This window comes from Callithrix jacchus, chromosome 3 (genome assembly GCF_049354715.1).
Source record: "Callithrix jacchus isolate 240 chromosome 3, calJac240_pri, whole genome shotgun sequence".
NCBI classification, from domain to species: Eukaryota; Metazoa; Chordata; class Mammalia; order Primates; family Cebidae; genus Callithrix; species Callithrix jacchus.
Genome location: NC_133504.1, coordinates 179,142,427 through 179,165,277, shown reverse-complemented (window position 1 = coordinate 179,165,277; position 22,851 = coordinate 179,142,427). Strand labels below are relative to the sequence as shown.

Here is a 22,851-nt window from a genome sequence, read left to right as displayed (position 1 = left end):
GTTGTATCAGCAGTGTCTAGAACATGTCTGTCACATGGCAGGCATAGAAATGTATAGAATGATCACCTGTTAAAAGAATCACTAGTAATCCCAGCACTTTGGGAGTCTAAGGCGAGTGGATCACAAGGTCAAGAGATCAAGACCATCCTGGTCAACATGGTGAAACCCCATCTCTACTAAAAATACAAAAAATTAGCTGGGCATAGTGGCACATGCCTGTAATCCCAACTATTCAGGAGGCTGAGGCAGGAGAATTGCCTGAACCCAGGAGGCGAGGTTGCAGTGAGCTGAGATCCCGCCATTGCACTCAAGCCTGGGTAACAAGAGCAAAACTCCGTCTCAAAAAAAGAAAGAATCGCTAGTGAGGAATTGGAGAGAGATGGAGTCACTATGAAGGAACCGCCTGGAGAACACAAGGAAGTGTAGGTAAGAACCCAGGAAAGGACTCAAATTGCCCAGGAAGAAGGAAACCTCTCATTCTGGTGCTGAAAATAAGAAAGTAGGGGTGGAAGTAGGCACAGGAGAGACTTTTGAGAGATTTGGTACCTGACAGTTTCCATTTCTCTGTGAAACTGCAGTTACCTTAGACCTTCTGCCTGCCTCAGACCCCAGTAAGCTCATTAAACATACTCTTAGGAAATTTTTATATTCTCTAATGATTCCATTTAAGAATCCTATTTTATAAGCCTATCAATTAGTCTACCATGCACCATTCATGCTTGATATTAAATGCCTTCATACCATTTTTCTGTGCTTGTTACTAGAGATTCAAAGGGGGCATGAGATCTGGGTGGAGTGTTGGAGTTGCCCGTGTCAGGGCCTGACTGCAGCAAGGCCTCCCAGAAGGCAGCCCAGTATAAGGAAAGGAGTCAGAGGAGAGCCCTCAGTGCCCCAGATCCTGACATCAGCACTGGCACTGCTGTTTCCTGCTCATCACATTTGACCCCACAAGAAGCAACATGCTTTAGAGAAAAGAATTTTATAAATGGACCCAGAAGCCCCACTCTTGGTGGCTGAGTGGCCTCAGACAGTGATTCCTTCTTTATTTTTTTTTTCAACTTTTATTTTAGGCTCAGAGGATACCTGTGCAGGTTTGTTACATGAATAGATTGCATGTCGTTGGGGTTGGTGTGCAAATGATCCCATTACCTAGCTAGTGAGACTAGTATCCAATAGGTAGCTCTTGTTCTAATCAGCAGTTCTTCTGACTCTAAATGTCTGGTGGGGTAACATGACCTCCATGGCCCTTTTGGCTATGGGATCCTCCAACTCTATGACATGGTCAAATTTGTGTTGTCAGATACATTTTACCAAAAAGGAAATTGAGGCTCACAGACATAAGACAACTTGCCTGAAATCACACAGCTCTAGAGCAGCAGAGTTAACCCAAAAGTTCTGCTCAATCCAGTTCCAAAGCTGGGCCTCTTTCCCACTTTGCTGTGGTTCCCTCTGTCCTCTCAGCAGTCCTCAGTGCTCCAAGCAGCAGAGTTCACAGGGGTGCTGCTGACCATCTGACAGAGCCAGGTGGGAAGCCTGTGGTAGAGGGGAGGACTGTCCTCTCTTGCCTAATCTGCATCAACCATCTCAATTTCCCTTCTTTGGCTCTGTAGATTTCTCATTCCACCAAGGCACGCCCTGCTACATGCCACAGCCACCGGTGTGGTGCTTGTGTAAATCCTGTTACATGATCTGGATCTATACAGCAACCCTGTTACATGTGAACCCAAGAAGAGAGAAGTTGGGAAGGGGAGAGAGGGAAAATGAAAATGACTTCATTAGCACATGGTGAGTTAGATACGAGGCCTCTGGAAAGCGCCGCAACCTTCACTTGGCATGGAGATTGGGGTGGAGGCTGGGAAAGCCTGTGGCCTGGGAGCAAAGTGGGCTCCACTTCAGTGTGAGTGGGCAAAATATTCCCTTCTCTCAGCCTCAGTTTCCTGTCTATAAATAGGAAAAACAATGGCTGCCTTACAGAATTGTAATATGAAGCAGAGAAAAAAGCTTGCACAAGGCTAGCAGTGTGTGACATACTGTAGGTGTCTGATAAACGGCAGGTGATCTGTGCTTAAACTCATAAGAGAGGGCTCATTTGAAATGGCAAGGTTGGGATGAGCCACTTGCTGTCTTGAGAAGAGGAAACATCTTCAGACAGATGGCAGCCCCTTCTTGGGGTACAGTTTCTCTATCCAGAATCTGCCACCCTGGCCCAACAAGGTACCACTCCACAACCCAGGCAGACAACACCGTTGCCATGGTGATGGAGTCCTGTGCTCAGTTTCTGCTCTGGCCAGCCAGGACACACAGAACACAGATGGACAGCTCTCTGTTTGAACAGAGATCATGCTGCTAATGAGGAGGGAGGCATGGGCCAGCCCACAGTCTCAGGACTCTCACTAACTCAGTGCATCTGGAAGCATCTGCTTTACTTCAGTAGACCCCAGTGTCTTCGTTGGTAAAATAAAAATACTAAAACCTGTCTCGAAGTGTTATTTTAAAGATTAAACTAGGTTATTCACATAAAATCACCAAGGATGGTTCCTGACAGGTCCTGATCAAATGCTAATTCTTTTCTTCCTTCCTTGTTATTTCTGATGAAATGAGAAGGAAGAGGAAAGAAGGACGAGGGGAGGGAAAGAAGACAAAAGGTAATGATGAAGGGGAAGAAAAACAACAATAACCAGAACAGCCACAAAAACAATAGCACTCAGTGTACCTCATGCGTTTGGTGTTCCAGGCCATCTGTTTGTGTAATTAACAATCCTCATTGTATCTGTTTACTATTACTGTTGTAACCAATTACCACAAAGGTGGAGGCTTCAAAGAGCACAATAATTTTCTTACAGTCCTAGAGCTCAGAAGTCTTAAGTGGGTCAGCAAGGCTGTGTTCCTTTGGAAGGTTCTGGGGGAGAATCCATTTCCTTGCCTTTTTCAGCTTTTAGAGGCTGCTCTCATTCTCTGGCTTGTAGGCACACCACCCCTTCATTACTCCAACCTTTTCTTCTTTTGTATCTCTCCTTCTGACTTTAACTCTCCTGCCTAACCTTTTTTACTTACAAGGGTCCTTATGAATACACTGAATCCACTGAGATAATCCAGGAGAATATCCCTATCTCTATATCCTTAACTCAAATCGCATCTGCAAAGTTGTTTTGTTTTGTTTGCTGTGGAATGAAATATATGCACAGGTTCTGAGGATTAGCATGCGCACTTTTTTGGGAAGGTCATTCTTCTGCCTACTATAACCACACCAGCTACTAGATGGGTATTATCAACGTTTCTACTTTAAAGGTTAAAATATATAATAATAAAAATATGACTCAGAAAAAGTAGAAACCTCTCCAAAGGTCACACATATGTAAGGATTCAAACCACATTCTGTCTGACTCTGCACCATATGTTCTTTCTGTAGAATATATGTGAAGATACTCAGTAAATGTTGCCTCTAATCCCAAAGGGTTATATTGAATGATCTTTGAGATTCACCTTCTGTCTGATACTCTATGATTCTCTATTCAGGGGAAAAAAGAAAAAAAAATACTTCATTCTAGCCAGTCTTAACCATGATTATTCCTACTCCTATGGCTCTAAACTCTAAATTTAGGAGTCCTAATCCCAGCTAGTCAGGAGGCTGAGGCAGGAGAATTGCCTGAACCCAGGAGGCGGAGGTTGTGGTGAGCCAAGATCGTGCCATTGCACTCCAGCCTGGGTAACAAGAGCGAAACTTCATCTCAAAAAAAAAAAAAAAAAAGAATGGAAGAGACTGATGGGAGTGAGTTTTTCCCAAGCAAGAATTTTGAGAAATGCATGACAAGCCCTGTTCCTATGTATACTACCTTGAAGTAATAAATACAAAATCTGCTTAAGATCCTGTACTATTTCCCATTGGTCTCCTCTCCTGGCAGCCCAACCATCAAAATCAATGACAATCATGTTGGCGTTTTGCTAATTGAACCAAACAGGAGGTAACTGGTCTTGAAAAATCCTATAATGAAGTAATTAGCTACTCCATCAGTAAACGGAAATAATCACAGATTGTTGAAGCTAGAAATAAACTTTTTGATTACACATAGGGACCTACAGCCCAAAATGTCTGAATCACCTGATACAGCTGTGATGGGCAGGGCTGGGACTGACAGCAGGTCTCCTGGCTGCTGGCCTAGGATTCTTTCCACAGGACCACCACTTCTGGAAGTTTGAATATAACTAGGTGCTTTCTCCTAAAACCTGGAGCATCAGGGAGGAAACGAAAGACTGTATAGGCATCACAGCCTTTGCTCCAAATAAAAGATGGATTACTGAAGAGTCTGGAATCTGTGTGCATCTGGGTTTGGGCTGGTCCTTGGGTCACATGTACTCAACCACACATTGTTTGATGGGCGTACCAGCTGGCTTGGCTTTCAGGGACCATTTTTTAATTTTTTTTTATTATAAAAATGCTGGGTTATGACTAACAATCACTTGGAAACTATATTTTAAAAGTTAAAATAAAGGTAAATCATTCACCAAGATATCCACATGTTAATTATTGCTAATATTACGAAGAATATATAGAATTTCTGGCAATTTTTTTCCCTCTGTGTCTACTCAACAGCTCTTTGGTGAAAAGAAACCTCCCCCATTACATAACAATACTAAAATATTTTTATGGCCTCATAATGGGCCTCACACTGTTAGCCTGACCTCTAATTGAGCAGTATAAGCCTCAGTGATTTGCTCTTTGCCTGGGCCACGGTGATCTGCTCAAGAATGGTCATGTGAATTAAGTCAAACCAATAGAAGATCTCTCTAGGAGTTTTGCTAGAGCTACTGACTACTGGAAAGAATTCTGAAGCATGAAGTCTCTTTACTGGGGTTACTTCACACTCATGTTATCATGCAGGGAAACAGCCCCCAAATAAATCCAAGTTGAAACAGGAAGAACCTGGATTGATAAGGGGTACAGAGGAGAGGGAGGGAGGGAGAGAGAAAGAAGATAGAGGGATAAAGAAAGGAAGAGAAGGAGAAGAAAAAGGAAGAAGAGAATCTGGCTATATCACTTTATTTAGATGACTAAATGTAAATATATGTAAAGCCAGCTCTTCCTAGTAGATTTTTTCTTTCGTTTTTTGTTTTTTTTTTTTGAAATGGAGTCTTGCTCTTGCTCTGTCTCCCAGGCTGGAGTATAGCGGTGTGATTTTGGCTCACTCACTGCAACCTTCACCTCCCAGATTCAAGCAATTCTTCTGCCTCAGGCTCCTGAGTAGCTGGGATTATAGCCACCCACCACCACACCAGCTAATTATTATTGTTATTATTATTATTGCATCTTCAGTAGAGACAGGGTTTTGCTGTGTTGGCCAAGCTTGTCTCAAACTCCTGACCTCAAGTGATCCACCTGTCTTGGCCTCCCAAAGAGCTGGAATTACAGACATAAACCACTATGCCTGGCCACTTTTCTCATTCTTATGAGCCAATAAATTGTCTTCATGATTAAGTCAGTTTTCATATTTGTCACTTCCAATTGAAAGAACACTGACTGATACCAAAATCAGTATCCACGGCAAGTGGCAGATGCTAATATGTGAAACTGGCTGAGGTGAGGGAAGTTGTAAAGTGGTGAGAGGGCAAGAGTATCCCAGCTCTGATGCAGAGATTGAAAATCCTGTGCTGAAGTGGACTTTATTTTCTCTTGTCACTTCATGCTATACATATGACTTTGTGCCCTGCTTTTTCTTCACCTAGCACAATTATGGTGCTAACGGCAATGGTTTCTATTAATTGAACACTGAGCATTGTGTGCTGTGCATTATCCATGCATTCTCTCATTTTGCCCTTGCCATAGAGACCTGTGGAACTTTGAACTTGAGAGAGATGATTTAAGGTGTCTGGTAGATTCTAAGCAGCAATGCATTTGAGAGGTGACAAAATAAAAGTTTAGAAAAATTACGACCTGACAATATAGTAGAAAAACACAGGCACACACATTTTCTAGGGAGAAATTCAAGCCTGCTGCAGAAATTTGTGTAACTAATAAGTAGCCAAATGTTAATCACCAAGACAATAAATAGGTAAAATGTCTCTGAGGCATGAGAGATCTTCCTGGCAGCATTTTCCATCACAAGGCTGGAAGCCTAGGAGAGAAAATGGTTTCCTGGGCTGGGTCTAAGGCTGCTCCAGCTGTGGCTGAAAGGGGCCAAGGAACAGCTCAGGCCATTGCTTCAGAGTGTGCAACTTCCACATGGTTTTGGGCCTGTGGGTGCAGAGAATACAATAGTTGAGGTTTGGGAATCTTTGCCTATATTTCAGGGATGTATAAAAATGCCTGGATGTCCAGGCAGAAGTCTGCTGCAGGGCAGAGTCCTCATGGAGAACCTCTGCGAGAGCAGTGCCCAACAGAAATGTAGGGTTGTAGCCCCCATAAAGAGTTCCCACTGGGGAACTGCCGAGTGGAGTTGTGAGAAGAGGGCCACTGTCTTCCAGATTCCAGAAGGGTAGATTCACTGACAGCTCATGGACACTCAACACCAGCCTTGAAAGCAACAGGGAGGAAGGCTGTCGCAAACAATGCCACAGACATGGTGCTGCCCAAGGCCATAGGATCCCAGCTCTTGTATAAGTGTGCCCTGGATGTGAGACACAGAGTCAAAGGATATCATTTTGGAACTTTAAGGTTTAATGATTGCCTTATTGAATTTCAGACTTACATGAGGTTTGTAACTCCTTTGTTTTGGCCAATGTCTCCCATTTGGAAAAGGTGTATTTACCCAATGCCTGTACCCCCATTTTATCTTGGAAGCAACTAACTTGCTTTTGATTTTATAGGCTCATAGGCAGAAGGGACTTTCCCTGTGTCAGATGAGACTTTGAACGTGCACTTTTGGGTTAATGCTGGAATGAGCTAAGAATATGACAAACTGTTAAAAAGGCATGCTTGTGTTTTGAAATGTGAGGACATGAGATTTGGGAGAGGCCAGGGGTGGAATGATATAGTTTAACTGTGTACCCACCCAAATCTCATTTTGAATTGTAATTCCCCTTGGGATGGACCTGATGGGAGGTAATTGAATCATGGGGGTGATTATCCAATACTGTTCTCAAGATACTGAATGAGTTCTCATGAAATCTGATGGCTCTAAAAGGGGCTTTTCCCCCTTTTCTCAGTGCTTCTCCTTCTAGCCATCCTGAAAAGAAGGTGCCTTTCTTCCCCTTTGCCTCCCAGCATGATTGTAAGTTTCCTGAGGCCTTCCCAGCCATGTGGAACTGCTAGTCAATTAAAACTTTTTTCTTTGTAAACTTCCTAGTCTTGGGTATCACTTCATAGCAGCATGAGAATGAACTAACAAAATACTAAAAACTGGAAATAGCACACCTCTATACTATGTCAGAATTTGGATTTGACACCTTTAAGATTATTCCAGATTTGAAGATTCTGTAATTTATTGTAGGCTCTGAAAAGGGCAATAGGAAAACCGAGTCTCAGAAAGGTGCCAGACAGGGTGTGATCAGAAAAACAGAAACCATAGTAGGTATTTTAACAGAGAAAGTTTATTATTAGAACTGAGTTAAGTGCTAGCCAAATGAAAAAGCAAACAGGTAACCTGAAGATAACCCAGATTGCAACTGTAGGAAGCAACTGTCATTCTTAGGGTTAGGAAGAACTGTCTATTACTGTTATGGGAGTAAGATCCATGGCTGAAACCACACTGAAAGGAATTATAGGCTAATAGAAGAAGCTAATCCCTTCTGTCCTATTCTCCCTTCAAGTCTTGCTCTAACACTCTTTATCAGCAGATCCTAACAGCTGACATACCAGAAATAGAGTTTGCAGGTTCCAAGCACCAGCATTAAGAGGACAAATACAGAAGGATGTACTTGATGCTGAGAGATTGAGAGATGATAGCTTAGTAAGTGATAAATAAAGGAATCTTGCCTGCTAAAAATTTAGATGCTTAGAATTGTATATGGAAGCACAAAATATTCTTTAGTAACATTGGAATACAGCAGAAGAACAGCTGAATAAGCAAAATGCAAATGAGAGACCTGGACAGAAAAGTTAATCTTATATCATTGAAATGGCTTTGGTAGACAGTAGAAAGAGATCCAAGTGGAAAATATCAGATTTTTGGAAATTAAAATGTTCATATGATTTAAGCTACATGTCTATGTTAAAAAAGCATTCTGCATAAAAGAGAGTAGGTCAGAATCTTGTTCTTTTCCTAATGAGACAAAACAGATTTAAACTCATTAGGAGCACATATAGAATATTGGTTAAGCACTGGGTTCCTGCAGCCAGGAAAACCTGGTGTTAAATGCTGTTGCCTAGCCCTGCCAATTTACACTCATCTGTGTTTCCTGATCATTAACGTTGAGACACAAAACTACCTTCTTCTAGTTCCAGTCAAACAGGGTAATTGTGAGGTGTAAATAAAATATGCTCTTAAAATGCTTAATAAACACACTTAGCCCATAGTAAGTATCAACACATGGGAGCCATTATCAGTGCATCTGCCTCACCCTGTCCTACCTTCATCTGGTCCTTGCTATATCTTCTTCAAAAATCAAGAAGTTGATAGCTTAGGTCTTTTGTGTGGAAGACAGCATGTCAGGAAAAATTCTTGAATTCAGAAAGTTAGCTTTATTCTTGTTCTCTGCCTATAAAATTAAGAGCCCTGATTTTTCCCCAGCCTTTCTCATTAGTCCAGAATTGTCCAGATTCCTTTGACTAACTCTGAACTTTATTTTATACCCATGGCTCAAGGAATGTTTTTCCCTGTCCGAAGAAGGTCCACAATTTTCGATCATGCCCTGTACTTCCTGAAAGGCTTCTGTAATGGGATAGACTATCCTACCTCAAATTAAGCTCTCATTAAACCACATTAATTCATGAGTGAATTGCTATACTTTCTTCAAAAATTAAGAAGTTCACAGCTGAGGACTTCTTATGGATTAATAGATCCCTTGGGAATTGATGAATTCACAAAACAACACTTGAGTTAAACTCAGATTAGAATAAAACAAAATACCCTTCTTTTCATTAACCCAAGTTGATCTTCAGCTAAAGGGGTACAACTGTGGCCATTCTGATGTTTTCTCCACAGATAAGCATTATCAGTCTTCACTGTTCTCTATTGTATTTGCATTCCTCTGTTGTCTTCATAAAGAGGTTGAGGATTGAGGAACTGAGCAATTAAAATTATTTTTTGGCATTTGTTCTAAAGATGGAAGAAAAATTACATTCTGTCAATAAAAGGCACAATGAAAATACATGAGGGAAAGCTCTGTGGAACCAGAACCAACTAAAGAATCTGATCAGAATTTTTTTTAACAAGAACAAAGCAAAACAAAACAAGCATGCATTTGCTCCATCTGTCACCGGCCCATGGAAAATAGGATAGGGTTTACCCTGATGTAATTTGTTGACACAATGACATAAGGGGCAACACTAATTTAATCTTGTCTTCAAAACCAAATAATGATTAACCACACTGAATTCTTCCCACAAATTGCATTACTATTTTTTTTTATTATTCTAACTAATTATCCACGAAAGTCCTGCTTTTAAGGGTGGACTTTCTATCATGGGTTGCTACAGCTGATTAAATGAGAGGCATCTAAAATGTTTTCTGTTTTCCTGGAATCCCAGTGACGTTCCTAATGCAGACTCAGATGTGAATAACTGCAGCTGAAACTATAAATGGAAGATTAAAACCATGCCTCCAGATGTGGGGAGTGTGTCACAATGCACATCATTCTCTTGCCTCTTAATCTAAAATAGTAGTAATCATATTAACATAAAATAGTAGGTGATTCATGGTTTCAAAGCAAGTTTTTCCATGGTTAGAAATCGTATTTTTATTGTGTGACCATAATTTTTAAAGGATTTTCATCAGAAAGATAAAGAAGAATTGATGAAGTGATAATTGCCTTGGGATAAAATGTAAATTCCATTAATTTTTTTTGAAGGTTTAGATTTTTGCAATTGTTAGCTTTTTCCCACAGTTTATCTCACCCCTGTATCTTAATTCCTGTTTTCAGAGCCTTTCTCAGTTCTTGATGCACTTGTACTGTATGATTTCATTATTTGGGTACCAAACAATATTGAGGAAGAAATTACTATTATCTCCCTTTTATGTTTGAGGAAACTGAGGTTCAAAGAAATTCAACAATTTATTGAGCAAGGTCACACAGCTAGCAAGAGGCAAAGCTGGGATTGGTGCCCAGGCTGACTCAATGCCAAAATTAATGTCTTTTCTAGAAACCTATATTGTCACAAGCCCTGACTTCCATCTCCTTATTATTAACCTCGGGAAAGCTCCTGAAAATTTCAGTATGCTTAGAAAAGATTTTCCAAATTAATCTGCCATAGACTTTAGGACAGAGGCTGGTTCTGGTTACTCTCTGCTTCTGGAGAGTATAGTACAGGGCTAGCAGCAGAGTATCCATTCATTAGAACATATTTTTTTGTTTTAAGTGTACTTTAGGTTCTGAGGTGCATGTGCAGATCATGCAGGATTGTTGCATAGGTACACACATGACAGTGTGGTTTGCTGCCTTCATCCCCCCGTCACCCACATCTGGCATTTCTCCTCATGTTATCCCTCCCCCACCTCCCCACCTGCCTCCCCGCTATCCCTCCCTTGGCCACTCCAACACACCCCACTGTGTGATGCTCTACTTCCTGTGTCCATGTGTTCTCATTGTTCAACACCCACCTATGAGTGGGAACATGTGGTGTTTGATTTTCTGTTCTTGTGTCAGTTTGCTGAGAATGATCATTCGAACATCTTTAACCGAGGGACTGGGTTTTCTATTTAATCTGCACTAATGGAGTCCTACTGGATGGGGAAACAGGAAACAGAAAAACGAAAGGAAAAAAAGGAGGAGAAAAAGTGGAGGCTGAAGACAAGGACAAAGAGGCTCAAGAGGCCCCAGAGGAGGACTGGTGACATAAGATGGCTGTGAAACGCACCCAGGTTTTGGTTGACCTCCAAGAGACCTTTGCAGTAATAGATGAGAAGAGTGTCTATGAAATAAATTATCAGGAGCCAAATGCCAGACACAGAATATTTCTCCATTATCTGCTACAGGCAAAAGAAACTCAGGTTCTTAAAAACAACTTGTTCTTTTCTACTCTCACACTGTTAAATTATAAATCCTTAAAGCTAGAGTGTTAGGCAAAATTTACCAATCTTAAAAACAATACTAAATAGCATGTACTTAGTTAATAGTCTGGGTCAGACATTCTGCTAACTGAGGTAACTGCCTCTATTACCTCATTTAATCCTCACAGCAATTCTATGAAGTAATTACTATTATTCCCCTTTGTACAGATGAATGAGATGAAGCTCAGAGAAGTTAAGTAACTTGCCCAAAATCAGAAAGGAATAATCTTTCTGAGTGTAAGTGTTATCTTCTGTAAAACAGGGATTATAACAGCTCCCTATCAGAGTTGTGTTTGAATGAAAAGAGAAAATGTATATATATGGGAAGAGAGTCCAGCATACAGCAAATAACAGATCTTCACTCAGTAACTTAAAGCAGAAGTACAGATGTGGTTTGAATGCAGGTGGTTAAGGTCCCAGGTGTTACAATCAAATACAGCAGTCAAAGCACTTGCTCTGGTATATTCATCTGGATGGGTTATCTTGGCTGTCTAAGCTAGCCTTGATTCCTTAGTTCTATATGGTAATACACAACAATGATAGATTATGCCTTATGGGGATATTGTTAATAATCAAATGAGGTTATTCATTTAGGTAGGTAGAATTCTACTACGCTCCCTAGGATCTCTGCCCTCTGGTGTCATGACTTTTGTAATCCCCTACCCCTGAGTGTGAGAGGCACCTGTGACTTTCCTCTAACTAATAACATGTCAAAGTCAATGGTATATCATTCCTGTTGTTAAGTTCCATTATATAAGACAAGCTTGTCCCCCTGGCAGCCTGTGGACTGTGGCCCAGGATGGCTTAGAATGTGGCCCAACACAAATTTATAAACTTTCTTAAAACACTATGAGATTTTTTTGTGTGTGTGATTTTTGTTTAGTGCATCACCTATCATTTGTGTTCATGTATTTCATGTGTGGCTTAAGAAAATTCTTCTTCCAATGTGGTTCAGGGAATCCTAAAGGTTGGATGGACACCCCTGATATAAGACTTTGTTTTAGCAGAGCAAAAAGAAAAATTCCCCCACTGGTCTTGAAGAAACAACCAGCCATGTTGTGAGCTGCCATGGAGGGGCCATGCAGCCGGTAACTCCAGGCAGCCCTTGGAGCTGAGGTAGCCTCCAGCTGACAATCAGTAAGAGGGCAGGGCCTTCAGTCATGAAGCCACAGGGAAGCAAACTGAGAAATCTTGGAAGCAAATTCTTCCTTAGTTGAGTCTCCAGATGAGAATGCAGCCCAGCTGACACTTTGATTGCAGCCTTGTCAGTTCCAGAGCAGAGGACCCAGCTCAGACTTCTGACCCATAGAAACTGACAGACAATAAATCCGTGCCATTTTAAACTGATAAGTTGTAACAATTTATTATGCAGCAAGAAATAACCTAATACATACATATAAAGCATTTGGCACTGAGCCTTGTATGTATTAGTTTTCAAAAAAATACTACATATATCGTCTAAATATGTCAATCAGCAAACATGTTTGCAGAGTTCTTACTTGTGTATAATACATGTCTTTAAAAAACAATTGCACTTAGTGGATTCATGCTTTCTATATAGTTAAGAAAAATACATTTTTAGAATTTTCTAGTTAACTTCTAATAAGATCCAGAATTACAGAACACTCTTAGAGGCTCTAGATAGCTACATTGCAACAAGGTCTCAGAGAGGCTGTGGATGCATAAGATTCAACTATGTACCTGGAATATGAAAGGTCTCCAAATAAGGAGTGAATCTGTAAAGTGGATGGGTGGGAACGACTTTATATAAACCATGTTATTTATTTTTAGGCTTTTGTCATATTATTAAATGACAATTTTTGGCAAACTGATTGATAGTAGCAAACTTCAGTTTACCCATGTTTAGCCATGATACAATACACACATGCTTTTAAAATCCGCTCTAACAGCTGGTGAGAATTCAGCCTGAGACAAATTCATAAACATGTATTTTATAACCAGCTTGGTGAGATATTAAAAAAATGAAGCCAGCTTTATCAGTTATTCAATAAATGTAAATAGAATATTTTCACAATATAGGCTGCTCCTGCTTTAAGGCTGCTGATATTCAGGAGCTTCTCCAGGGCTGCTGATATAGGCAAGGGGGCTCCTTCTCTAAAGTTATTGATGTTTTGGGGCTTCTCCCCCAGACTCTAGTTACCCTAGAGAAGGGGATTACATGACCATGGACACACTGACAAAAGTATTGAAAGACAAAATAAAACAAAGTCTTCTTCTTGCCATACACTAGAGCTCTCCTTGGCTACTACTTCTGAATAAGGACTCCACTTACACAACTTTTCCATACCTAGTCTAGCAATGTTTTTCATTATATTAATCTCAAAACAAGAGAGGACGAGTTTTTATTGACCCATCCATTCCTTCAATAAATAAGTTATTGAGTACCTACCCTATACCAGTAAAATAAAACAGAAGAGCCTAGAGCAGTTTAGTGGCTTGATTGATGTCACACATTTGAAATGCAGAAGAATTGGGACTCACGCCTACAGCCAGCTCTGTTGGTCTGTTCCCAACATGTCCTCTGGCCACAGCAGAGGACAATTACTTGTTTCTGTCATAATGATGTAAGATGCAGGGACATGAATGAAGCTGGAAGACACCATTCTCAGCAAACTAACGCAGGAACAGAAAACCAAACACCGTATGTTCTCACTCGTAAGTGAGAGTTGAACAATGAAAACACATGGACACAGGGAGGGGAATATCATACACCAGGGCCTGTTGGGGCAGGGGAGCAAGGGGAGGGAGAGCATTAGGATAAATACCTAATGTATGTGGGGCTTAAAACCACAATGTCACATGTATACCTATGTAACACGCCTGCATGTTCTGCACATGTATCCCAGAACTTAAAGCAAAATAAATAAATGGATAAACAACTTTCTAAAATTAGAAACAAATGCAACTTCAAGGGGAACAATGTCAGAATGAGTTCTGAAAGACAAATGATACCTTGTTCTGACGGGTTTTGCTTAGGACTGTAATTGCCAGGGACGTACAGAGATGTGTGCCAAACCCAATACTCAACACTTGATGACCCCAGCCTGTGCAGTGGGGAGGCACTGAATCATCACCTAATTACAGCCCTACAGTCTTCAGATTGCCCAGTGCCTTGTGCTGATATTTTGTTTTGTAATTTTAAGTCTGCTATAAACTACTGCTCTGAAGGATACCTTCCAAATATACCCTCTCAGAAAGGTCTCCAAATGATTGAAGGAAAAGCAAACACCACCTCCTGTTTCAAGGTCTTTCCCATATTGTACTCCCAGTACTTGCAAACAGTTATACTAGCCATTAATTCCTTTATTCATCAAATGTTGATAGATCACACCTCCTACTTGGGGGACACAATCGCGATGAAATTGATTTCCACTGGGCAAGAATAACTCTCAGTCACTTCCCCTTGCATCTCATGCATCGCTCAGCACCTGCTCACAGTCTTTGCTATAAACCACCTTTAATTTCTGATGCAGAGTCCTCACAAAAACACATTTTGTTATTTCCAGATCTTGTACAGAGTTTGGCATATATGGCTACATAGACCAAATGAATGGGCATAGGGAAAAAAACAACCACTAAAGAAAGGACTCTGAAACCGATACCTTGGAAAGGTGTTGATGAGTGACTGACAGTGTGGGCCCTGGAGCCAGGCTGCATGGATTTGAATCTTGGCTCTTCCACTCACTAGCTGTGCATGATCCCAGGCACACCCACTTCACTTTACCTGTAAAAGAAGGATAATAATAGCAATTATCTCATAGGACTATTGGAGGAATGACAAGAGCTAATATAGGTGAAAAGCTTAGTACAGTAACTGACATTTGGTAAGCACTCAATAAATGTTAGCTATCATTATTATAAAGAATATTGAACATTACCATCAAAATTAGATATCTCTTTATATACTATATAAATTCACTTTTCATAGTAAATTTGAAAAAACTGTCTTATAACATCTTCCATACCGGCTACCTTTGGGAGAGTAATTCCAAAGTCACCATGATATACATAAGCTATTGTTTTACAATCAGGGCAGGAAGAAACAAATGTTGTTTTTAAAACTTAGATTTATATAATGAATTGGTTTTGTGTTCTGACTCCTTCTCCTCCCCATCTTTGTAAGTACAATTTGTTAATTCCTTTCTGTGTTCCTGGTCCTAGGCTAAACTTTCTTTCCACTCTGATTACTCTTTGCTGGTTTCAAGCCAGACTGCCTAAATTTGCAATCTTGTTCTTCTCCATCCTGTCTATGAGAGCTTTACTCTCTGTGCATAAGTAACCTCCTGCATCAAGTGGGAAAATAAGTTGGACCTCCCTCTTAGTATGGTTAAGTTGGCATAATACTGGGCAAAGATCAGTCCCCAGTGAATTCTAGTTATTTGACTGTTACCTTGAGACCTCAGGACAATATCTGACCTCATAGCTGTTTGCTGAACACTTGTTGATGTTATGTTCTATGAGCAGCAAGAGCAATGACTCGGTGCTAGGACAGTACAGAATGGGTAGCAAAAACTGCAAAGTGTTCCATGAAGCCGGAATATGTGTCACTCCAGACATGAAAGCCAAAACCCTCTTCCAGATGTTGAAGCACTCCTGCTTCAAGGCATTGCCCAAAAGCCAGGCCTCCCCACTTTGCTTGGCAGTGAAGGCCAATAATCCACCTTAATTTGGAAAATTCCACTCACGTTCCTGGTCTCTGGCCTTCCACATGTCCCCGCGAGCTTTTATGCCAGGTTTGAGTTCCAAACGTTGAGGAAGAAGAAAGGAGGGAATGGAAAAAAAAGGTAGAGGAGAGGCCGGAAATTGAAACGGAGTTGTTTGGTAATGGAAAGTCCCTTTCAAGTCTCCCTAATTCTTTATTCGGATTCCATTGAGTGTGTGCCAAAAAGGAAAAAGGAAAGATTAAATTCTCCTATCAGATCTGGCAAAGAAGTTCAGCCAAGCAGCTTAAGGAACAGATTAGCTTGCCTTGAAAGCAGAAGTGTCGATACACAGGATGCCAGCAGGCTGCAAGGACCCCTCCTTAGAAGCCTTGGCATTCACTGGGCCTGGGAGAGGCTTGCAAGAGGAAATTGGCCCACAGGCAATAGCTTGATCCTCAAGAAAGTGTGAAACATTCCCTCTGCCCAGGGGTGGAAGGACGCTTTAGGTACTCACGCCTTAGCTAGTCGGATCCACTTCCCTTTGAAGAATAAACTTTTGCATCCTCCTCACAGAGAAATACAAGAGTTTTGTCACCAGCTGTAAGGGGTTCAGGGACCTCAGCTATCCCACTCACAGACCTTGAACCCTGTCTTATAAGATTCCGGACCTCTTTGACAACATCTTCCTACAAGTCTTTCTATTTTTCACAGGCCTCCTTCCATCAGCCATCACTAAATTCAAGATACTTATTTTTAAATTAAGATCAGATCCAAAATTCAAAACATGTCTGTCTGTGCCCTAATGTGTCTGTGTTTAATTTAAAAAAAAAAAAAAACTGGCAACTTTAGTGGGGGATAATAACCTGAAAACCTGATCCTTGGAGTAAATACTGGGCCCTACTATTATTTCCTGGAGTAAATATTGGTCTCTACTTTTAGCTCCTGAAGTCCCGGACCTGGGTTTTAGGAAAGTCACTCAGCATTTCAGAGTTTTCAATGTCTCCAAGAATAAAATGTGAATTTATTAGTCACCTGTCAACTTCTTCAGGTTTTGTCAGGTTATATTTTCTGTGTGTCAAAGTGATTCTCCAATGATAAAAGGAACTACAGAAATATGAAATTTAATGAGTATCTATCACATGACAGACCCTGGATATGGGGACATAAGTCCCTCCTTCCCTAAAGGAGCTCCTGCAAAATGAGGAGGTGGCTGAGGAAGGCAATGACCATAGTCCATTATGATAAAGCATTCTGATAAAGGCTTTATGAGGCCTTCCAGCGAGGAATCCATCCCTTCTAAGACAATCTCTCCTGAGAGAGAGAAGCATCAGAACTGAACCCACCAGGGTGGTGAAAGGAGCCAGCTGAGATAAGAAGGGACAGGATATTTTCATGAAGGGAATCAGCATGCTCAAAATCAAAGAGCAGAAGTGTAATAATTACTGCACGATATGGTTTGGCTGTGTCCACACATGGAAGTCATCTTGAATTCTAGCTCCCATAATTCTCATGTGGCATGGAGGGACCCAGTAGGAGGTAATTGAATCGGGGGTGGCGGGGGGGGCAGGTCTTTCCCATGCTGTTCTCATGATACTAAATAAGTCTCATGAGATCTGATGGCTTAATAAAGGACCTCTCCTGCACACAATCTCTTGCCTGCCACCATGTAAGATGTGACTTTACTCCTTATTTGCCTGCTGCCATGATTGTGAGATCTCCCAACCATGTGGAACTGTGAGTCAATAAAGCATCTTTCCTTTATAAATTACCCAGTTTAAGGTATGTCTTTATCAACAGCATGAGAACAGACTAATAGTCTGCATATCTCAGTTCAAGCTGCTGATATGGGCATGAGTACTGATGCTGGGAGTCTTGAATTAAAACACAAATACTGAAAGGACATTGCAGGGTCATGAAGTGGGGCTGAAGGGGGAGAGAGTATGGAACAAGTCCCCTCTTCAGTCTCCTCACCACCCTGAGAAAAGACAGGGCTTGGCTGTTGAGAATATTGATTTCCTCTACTCCCATGTTTCCCTGTTTCCCAATGCCCATGGCTCTATTGAGGGGAGATGCTACCAAAGGCCACAATTCCCCAGTGTGTCAGATGATTCCACCTGCCTTTAGCCTCTCCAAATTTCAGATCAGAGGACATTTTTAGTTCTTCAAGGTCTTTGGGATCCTGTCCTTAAGCAAGGGACCCAGGTGTATATCAAGAAAGCTGAGCCCACGCTCTGGCAGAGGAAGGCAAGCCTGTCATTCACATAAAGAGCATCCTCTAAATGATTATGTGTCTATAAGTGCATGGAAACACTGGGGATTTAGCAAAAACCAAAGAAAAGTACTTGAAAGCCCCCTGCCAAATACTTATCTCATTAAATTTTAAGTGTGTTTGTGTTTTAAAGGGAAATGTAATCCATATGTTTCTGATGGACTTAGGTTAAACATATCCAAATTCTTCATAATTATTTCTACCATCCAAGAAGTTATTGGAACCTGGAGTTTAGTCTCAAATCTTCCTCAGAAATAGAAAGCTGTGGATTTGTTCTAGGAGCAGGAAGAGTAGGTGTGGTAGGAGGGAGTAAGAAAAGCAGGTGGGACAAAGTTCAATTTTGTGTTTGATGCAGGGAAAAACAAATCTCCCTAAAACAAACTCTTCTGTGACAGTTCTCACCTGCCCTTTCTCTGTGGCATTCAGAGTCACCCTATTCATAGGGAAGGTGACCTCACATCTTCCATTGTCTAGGACAGTCCCAGTCAATGCCACTTGTCCCAAAATCATTGTCTACAGTGCCCATTTTTATTTTCTAAATATCCTGGTATGAATAAGAAATGATGTGATCACCCTGGAAAGGGCAGGCTCCGACACACCCATTCTCACCTTTCTTTCCCTTTGAAATAGCCCAGATAGAAATGGAACACAAGCCACAAATTCAAGCCACATATGTGTTTTAATATTTTTCTAGTAGTCATATTAAAATAGTAAAAATGAATAGCCAAAATGAATTCAAATATGTTTCATTTAACCAAATATATCTAAAATATTACCGTTTCAAAATATAATCAACATAAAATGTTAATGAGATATTTTACATTACTCTATTTATACTAAGTCTTTGAAACTTCTGATGCATCTCAAATTGGATTTACTATATCCCTTAACCACAGACCACAACTGTCTACCGTACTGGACTGTGAAGTTCTGCTATGAATGTCTTCCATGTCATGCTTTTTTATACAATCTATGGTTAGTAAATTCACTTGCACTGAGTTCCTGTACTTGTAACTTAGTATATAAAGTGAGGAGTTTCAAAGACTGGCTTTAAAACCCGTTATCTTTCCATGGACTCAGTAATAGGAATAAATCTAGTTCCTCATTCAAATCCCAGGAATAACTTGGTATTCAAGGTGGTATCTTGTCTCCCCTTGAAATATTGAAATCCATTATTTCCTTGGGGTAGCTAGACACATAGCCATGGAAATTTTAAGGTAGGAATAATATATTGGCTATTTCAATATTTCATATTATCCTCAGTTTATAATCAACAAAGATTGGTTGCTGCTATTTTTATGTTCTTCTTATCTGCTACCCTTTTTCTAAGTGTCCCTTTAGCTCAGTGAGATTCTTGTTTTTCTTTGAAGCTCTGTCCCAGGGCCTCTGCCATGCCTGCAAACACCAGATTCTTAGTCATTGTTCTAGGAAGGCATTGGGGCTCTTACTTCAACTCTCACTTATTTAGGAACTCTGTGGCAGGAATTTCCTCCCCTATCATTGGGCATGAAACGTCAAAGGCTGTTCATGTACATCTGCTACTGGAAATGATAGATTTTCTCCAAGAGTGCCATATTTGCTTAGTGATACATTCAATTCTCATTTAAATTGAAGTTGTCACTTCCTTGTCACACTGGGCTTCTAAAAGGCTGTGTTCACAAATGCTCATGTGCATGAACACACACACATACACACACACACACACATTCGATTGCTAATTAATGAATTTGTGTATCTTTTTCTTCTTTCTCCCTGCTTCTATTTCTTCCTTTCTTCCTTTTTAGCCTTTACCACTGAGGCGGACACATAATAAGTACCTAATATGGTTTGGTTGTGTCCCCACTCAAATCTCATCTTGAGTTGTAATCCCCATAATCCCCATGTGTCAAGGGAGGGACCCAGTGGGAGGTGATTGGATCACGAGAGCAGTTTCCTCATGCTGTTATCATGATAGTGAGTGAGTTCTCATGAGATCTGATGGTTTTATGAGTGTGTGACAGTTCCTCCTTCACATGCTCACTCTCTCACCTGCCACCTTGTGAAGAAGTTGCCTGCTTCCCCTTCTGCCATGATTGTAAGTTTCCTGAGGCCTACTCAGACATCCGGAACTGTAAGTCAATTAAACCACCTTTGTTTATAATTACCCAGTCTCAGGTAGTATTGTTATAGCAGTGTCAGAATGGACTAATACAGTACCCCAAAAATACTTCATAGCTAACTGATATACCTGACAAATTTTAATCAAAAGCAAGAGGTTTTAAAATTTTTTTTAAAAAAGCCTCATAACTAAACATTTAAACACCCAAAGGCAGCTTTATAATTCCAGTTTACTACAAACCAACTCAACAGACTCAAGTCACTTCTAATCTGGGAAAGTCTAAAATAAAGCTAATTCTGTTAGCTTTTTAATGAGACAAAAATTACAGTTACTGTGAAAACTTTAACTTAGAATTCTCAGACTTGAGGATAATTAAAGTCACAGCTTGAATGTTACAGAAATAACTATTTCAATTTAATTTACTATTGCATACAATATAAGGGCTGATTACTTTCCCCTTTGCATTTTGGACTTTGATATAACTTCCTTTTTGTGAGTTAAATTTACTTAAGTGTCAATATTTTGCAATTCAAAGTACCAATTAACTTTATATGTGTTTTCCCCCTTAAAAAAAAAAAGCGGCATTCAACAAAATTGTAAATGCTCTCTTATTTTGCTTCACTTCAATCACACACTTTGGGCTTGAGTTGTATTTTAGAAATGTGTATTTCAGGATCAGGCAAACTCAGGGTGTTCCTAGTTCAAAAACTCTAATCAAATACATTCATCAACACGTTGGTTTTATTCTTGGACATTCATCCCTTTTTCCTAGGAATGTAGTGTAGCATCACAAAAGAACATGTGATCCAGAGAATACTGGGATTTGAAACCTAGATTTCTATGAGATGTTGGGCAAGGTGTTTAATCTCTCTTAGCTTCTCCAAATTAGAATAATTCCTACTGAATGCTTGTATGCTAGGTACTGTTCCTGGTAATTTTCAAATGTTACCTAATATAATTATTAAAAATCCCATCTCTCCATTTTGAAGATAAGAAAACTGAAGCTTAAAGAAGTTAAATAACATGTTCAGAGTCACACAGCTAGTGCAGAATAAAATTCTGATTCCCAACTCATTCAATACTTTCAGTTCCACTGCTTTTAATCTCTCCTCCTTGGATTCTGTAAACTGAAGGTGGCACTATTGTTAAGACACAGACAGGGAGACTTGATGCAGGGCACACATCTGGCTCAAGCTCAATGTTGTCAGTGGACCATGGGTACCCCAGGATCGCTAACTCATGCTCTGACCTGTCAGCCTAAAATAAGTGACATAGAGATCAATTCTCCAAAACAAAGAGTGTATTTAGGAAGAACAAGGGATTGCATTCCTGGATATGTGTGCTATGGCAGACCATAGGCACATCTGAGGAGGCAGAAGCAATGGAATGCTTTTTTATATTTTCTACTTTTTTTTTTTTTAAGAGATGGATCTTGCTCTGTCATCCAGGCTGGAGTGCAGTGGAACAATCATAAATCATTTCAGATTCAAACTCCTAGGCTCAAGTGATCCTCTCACCTCAGCCTCCCCAATTTTTGAAATTACAGTGTGAGCCACTGTGCCCAAGGAGAATCTATTCAAGGCAAGATTTCAGGAGATTATCAAAGGCAGTGGTGTTGTTTCATTGGTGGTGCCAGCTGTTGATAGGTGAAGGTCTTCATAAAAGAGGCTTAACTGGAAAGTTCTGGTTGGGAAAGTCCTTTTTGGCAGTTCCTGATACTGTCATAACTGTATGAGGGCCTTCCTTCATGACCTCCCAGCTCCATTTTCTTAGAGCTTCACATGAGTCACTCCATTTTTATACTGATAATTTTCACAGATCTGAGAGAGAATTCCCCAAACTATGATCTTTACACCTTTCTATGTGGCCCAAATTTACACAATCCTGCAAAATAAATACTGAACCAACCAGTAAGAGCAATCTACTAACCAGGCTACCCTTCTGGAAACCTTGCAGGCTACAAGTCTCAAGACATCTCTGGAGGCACAAGTCCTTAAGCAACTCACAGCATCTGGTCGAGTCCATATAAGGTTCAGAGTTATCCAAGCAGCATTCCAACCAGTTAGCATAGCCAGACCTAGAGACAGGGGCTCCAAAAATGCAGCCATCCCTGATGCTGGGCAACCCAGAACCCCGTTTCCCAGATAGAAAGACAGTATTGTTGAGAGTCATATCTTCTAACCAGGTGGACAAAACTGATCAAGTAGGGAAGAAAAATGAAAAGACCATCTTACCAGCTTTCACATTCCGAGACCAGACTAGACCCCTGTTCTTCTACATTAGATGAGCTATTTTAGTGTCCTCCCACACAAAACTTGCCTATTTTGATTAAGCAAATTCAAGACAGATACCAGTCTCTGAAATAAAAAGAATTTTTAAGAATGTGCCAACTAACAATTTCATTATTGTTATTTATACTGGGACTGGCTTCCATAAAATATTCATAGAGCAGAAACCAATCAACTTGAAAGTTAGAATACTGGGAGCAGGTTCCCATCTGCCCCTTATGAATTTCATGACTGTCAGGAAGAAGTTATTTCATCTTTCTTGCTCAGTTTATTCACCCCATTTAAAATTGCAAACACACACACTCCAGAACTCCCTATCTTCCTTCCCTACTTTATTTTCCCCATAATCATTTTTACTTCTAATGTGCTAAATTATTTATTTATTTATTTT

The 22,851-nt window shown here is 40.4% G+C and overlaps 1 protein-coding gene across 1 annotated transcript in view; it reads right to left on the bottom strand.

The window, feature by feature from the left end:
• Positions 1-22,851, bottom strand: part of LOC103792108 (uncharacterized) — a 342,458-nt gene that overhangs the window by 66,679 nt on the left and 252,928 nt on the right. Inside the window, exon 8 of the mRNA XM_078367502.1 lies at positions 14,765-14,886. The gene's annotated coding sequence lies outside the window, so the exon portion shown is untranslated. The remainder of the gene's footprint in view (positions 1-14,764; positions 14,887-22,851) is intronic.